The sequence below is a fragment of the Montipora foliosa genome, unplaced genomic scaffold, assembly GCF_036669935.1.
Source record: "Montipora foliosa isolate CH-2021 unplaced genomic scaffold, ASM3666993v2 scaffold_395, whole genome shotgun sequence".
Lineage (NCBI taxonomy): Eukaryota > Metazoa > Cnidaria > Anthozoa > Scleractinia > Acroporidae > Montipora > Montipora foliosa.
This window is the reverse complement of record NW_027179695.1, coordinates 387,501-392,500: the sequence shown is the minus strand read 5'-3', so window position 1 is coordinate 392,500 and position 5,000 is coordinate 387,501.

The window sequence follows — 5,000 nt, the reverse complement described above, 5'->3', positions numbered from 1 at the left end:
CCAGAAACACAAGGGTTGTCGCAAAACCTGTATTTTAATTATTTTCTACGTAGTTTCTATAGTGGATAAGAGTTTGATATGATTCTAAATAGGCTTTTAGTAGAGATAACCGAATTATGATGGCCTCGTGTAGGTTTATTAGAGATAATGAGAGTATAAAACTGAATAATTTTCTAAATAGGCTTTTAGTAGAGATAATGATATCATCATATTTTTGCGCAGGTTTTACAGAGTATAGAATTTAATAATATTCTGAATTGGCTCTCTAAGTAGAGAGATTCATATCATTATGTATATTAGAATTGTACTAGGTTCCGTACCTAATTTTTTTTACTTCTAATTGTAGCTTCTCAAGTGGTGTAGGTTACGTTATGCGCCCTATACTACTCATGATGTCGACAGCATTCCAAAGTTTTATACTGCGAGATAATAATAAAAATAAAAAAAGGTGCATTTGGTCGCTCTTGAGCCTCGAAATAGGACTCAACTTTGCAGTGAGCACAAACAGGCAGTAGATCAATGGCATAGATTGAATAAAAGTGTGCCAAGTATGGAGCCTCGTGAAAAGCCATGCTTTATCACCAGAAAATCAGACAATGAACTATTGATACGTCTACGTTGTACTCTTCCAAGCTAGTTCAGGTTTCTATACAGTATTCAAATTGCTGCACATATATGCGCTTATTATGAGTCTTTATTCTTTACACTGGGGGGAAGTCTCAATTAATGTAATAAGCCCTCGGGCTTCAGTGAGAATTCCCCGCCCTAAATTATTTTCTAATACCCTAGTTTATTTTATCTACTTATTTATTATTTTGAACTAGATTCACTTGCTCTTGCTCCCAGATTGTATGGTATCCCTTTGTTATGACTTTTCTTTCCTTATTGTAATATTATAATATAAATGAAAAAATGTATTATGTGGCAAAAAAAAAATCATGAAAATAAAAGTAAAAAACCATTTGAGCGTATGGCACGGTAGCCTCAAAAATATAACAAACGCATCGCTTCACAATATTATTGTCAAAAGCAAATTCCTACCCCATAACACACAGGATGGAATGTGAAGCCAGGGTCTGAAAGGTTTGGATCTCCCAAAACTTTACAGATGTTTTTTCGACACGACTGAGGAAGTCAAGCTTGTCATGTTTCAGTTTAAGACAAACCACAACATTGTCTATACTAAAGATAAACTTATGAAAGCTAAAATGAGTACCAATAACAAATGCTACTTATGTAAGCTCAGGGGCACCCAACGTCAATATTCGGAAAATATCTGTTCGGAAGACGATTTGTGATCTAAGATTTTCGGAACATTTGTTGTAAAATTTCTTGCTTGGCTGCCTCTCCTAGGATTTTCGAACATCTGAAAAATGGTATAATTGCCCATTTTTAACGGATTTTTCCCTAAAAAGGTCACCTAGAATTTTCGGGAGCCTTTTTTCTGGCTGAAAGTTTCGAAAAGGTAAGTTTTGATCCCTATAATTTTCGGATCACTTGACTTTCAGCTAGGAAATCCGAACAGATAAAAAATTCTTAGGGGATAAAAATATGCCTATATCTACCGTTTAAATACTAAAATACGATTAATAATGCTATGTTTAAGTAGTTTTGAACTATATTCTCGCAGGAGCCCATGACTAGGAGCTTACAACTTCATTGCATCTATGAAACGGCGTTTTTACAGACCAAGTTATATATAGTTTGATTTTCCCGCGAAACCGGACCTTTCCAGCCAATCACAAGTCTTGCATGAGAAATTAATCCACATGGGAATGAGGATTGGCACTCGTGCAAGCCAAATCGTATTTGAGAACTCGTCTAAAAATAGCTTGATCTGTGAAAATGCCATTACATAGACCTAGTATTGGAGCTGTAGGCTTCTAGTCATGGGCTCCTGATTCTCGTTGGGTGCCCCGTAAGCTAAGCACGCATACCTTGCAGCATATGTTGGTAGACTGTTCCTTTGTCCAAAGTTTCTGGAGATCCTTTCGCACATGGTGGTTTATCATGACTAAAGTAAATCTTAACTTATGTAGGGTGTCAATTCTGTACGGTTATTTTCATGCTTGCAAGTTCAAAACTATTATTATAACAAATCTCCCTCTCCTCATGGCAAAATATTTCATCTATAGGTGCTTCTTAAATGAGGAATGATTAGATTTCAAGCTCTATAAATTACTACTGCGCGAAAAAGCCCTCACGGAACAATTGATTCCCTCCAAAAATAACACTACCACTGATTTAAACATGAAATGGCACCCTCTTATTTCAAGCAATTTCATTTCTTGCACAGTCTGATTGGGTTGCACTTTTTTCACCCTTTCTCGTATTTCTACTATTTTCATTTCTAAAACTTATTACCTATTTATTCATTTAATAGTATTGTTATTAATATTTTTAAATCTCATTAAGGACATCTTTTATTCAACAAAACCTACAGAGTAATGCAACTGTAAATAAACATTAATTAATGCGTTATGTTAAGCTAAGTAAGATGATTTTGTAAGTAGCCTGTGACAAGAAGTCGTGTTGTTAGCAGCTAACGAAGAGCATTGCAAGTAAAGTACTGTAAGTAGTGTATTGTATATAGTGCAGTGTAGTGTTTGTGGTGTAGTATTTGTTTTGAAATAAATTTAGAAAATTAAAAAAAAAGTATTGTTAGAGATGCCTAGATAACAAAGTTTCTTCAATGTTTCATGATGTATGCTGACAAATGCCTTGCTAAGGTCTAAAAACAGGGCAGTACTAACTTTGCATTCATCTATGGCCTTGTACAGCTGGCTTGTAAATACTACTACTAACATTTCTGTTGATTATAGCGATATTTATTGTTTTCAAACATTGACGTCCAATTCTTTTGATATTCAAATTTTCCAACCAGGGAACAAAAGAAGTGATTCTTTCAACAGCCAATAGACCATATTCGTATTCCCAGTATTGGACTGGAACTAGCTTACAATGGAGGCTAATGCGGGGAAATATATTAAAACGTATTTGCATTTGAAAAGATTTCCCCGCATTAGCCTCCATTGCAAGCTAGTTCCAGTCCAATAATGAGAATACGAATATGGTCTATTTGGTTCTGGTTGGCATATTAGTAACAATGCGCGACGTCACGAGAAACATTGCTATAGCCTCTCATTTCCACTCCAGTGGATTAAAAGCATTTTATTCTTAAGTGATTTTCTTCGAACATGGTATAAACATGGGCCTGTTTATTGTCACAGAAAGCCCATTTGCAGCGTCATACTCCCTTGCGTTTGATACAAAGCGTGCCATTCCTCAGAGATCATGAAATGGATCGGAATGTGCAAATCGGCTGTCTCCAGTGGAGTGTGTCGTGCCAATTTAAGTCATCAGTTGTATATCCTCCATGTTCCAGGCAATTTGGAATCCAAATCTTCATTCCAGCAGCGTTTTTCAATCTACCTTGATTGTTGTTTGTGTCCCAGAAACACACTTCTGGGAACATAACTCCGTTCACGGCGGAAAATTGGGGAAAAGTATAGAGGAAAAAACGCGTGTCCCATCATGTTGCATAATCAAATTACGTTCATCAGTTGCTCCTCGGAATTTCTTCGTCCATTTATTTTCAAATTGGACAGCACTGAGTACTATTACATATACAAATGTTGTGCAAATAGAGCTATCATATGGAAATCTTGGGTGCATTTGGATTTTAATTTGAAAACCAACAGTAATGTGTCAGATGAGTCTAATCTCTTCACAGGCAGCCCAAGCTCAAAATGTTAGGAGTTATCTTTATGCGAAAGTTCAGTGTAACGTGACATATGGCATATACTATATTACATAACGACGAATTTGACTACGCGAAACGTGACTCCCACCTAGCAGCATATGGAGGTGTTGTGTTACAACGGTTTGAATTTATAAAGGTTTGTTTGGTAAGGCAACGTCTTTGCTGGAAAAGTCAATTATTCTTATATTTTGTGAATAAAATCTACTTACCCTGTTGCCGTGTTGTTTGCCAGCTTCTCAGGCCGATCTAACGCGATTTCGGCGAGTTATCGTTTTGTGGGTTTCCACTTTTAGCAGTGGAAATTTAGGCAACCAAACCAGGTAGCTTAAGCGAGTGGGCAATTACAGCCATTACCAGTCATAAGTGCCCCTCAACGACTTTTTCTCATTGATTTGGGTGGACGTCAATAAAGTGTTTCCATGACAAATTCGACTGCCGCCAAGTGAACAGGACTATTGTCATGGAAACATTTGATTGACGTCCACCCAAAATCAATGGATGCATTTAAAGGTTAACACGCGGCAAGATCACGATTTCTTTGATACCACGATGTGACAGATCCAAAAGTTTGAAAAGTCACCCTCTCGTTCTTTCCCAGTTCGCCGTGATATTTTCGTCAGTAGTTTCACGTGAATAAAAAAATCATGTCGATTGCATAGGAAGAAAGGGAAGTTCAAGGATTCAATGAGCCTACGAGAGAACAGTGTTTGCTTGATGCAACAGGGTGTTTGGCAGTAGAGAAAGCTTGTCATTGCGGCAGTTTTATGTTGGAAGGCGATCGCACTGGAAGATTGATTTGTTTTACGTTACGTGACCGGAAACCATGCAAGGCCTACACGACGTCGCCAAAATTTTGGCATACAAAAATTTAGCCTGCTTACTGTAGAAATCAGCATTTTGAAAACATTTACCGCGATTTTCTCACAAGGAAACGTGTTCAAGACAGTAACTTTGTCTTTATTTGATTTTGTATTCCTGCCTTACAAATATCTCAGCTGGCCAGAAATGTGCAGAGGACATTTGACGAAGACTAACATGAAAACCCAGTTTGTTGCTGTAAAAGGACCTGACACTTAGACACTATGCAATGGTAATTAACTCCGAATGATGAAATGGTATATTAAATGAATCATTCCTCACGGAACCATTAGAACCCACAATGACCATCTCCTAACGTCAGTGGCTTCATAGCTCAGTTGGTGAGAACGTCGCACCGGAATCGCGAGGTCACGGGTTC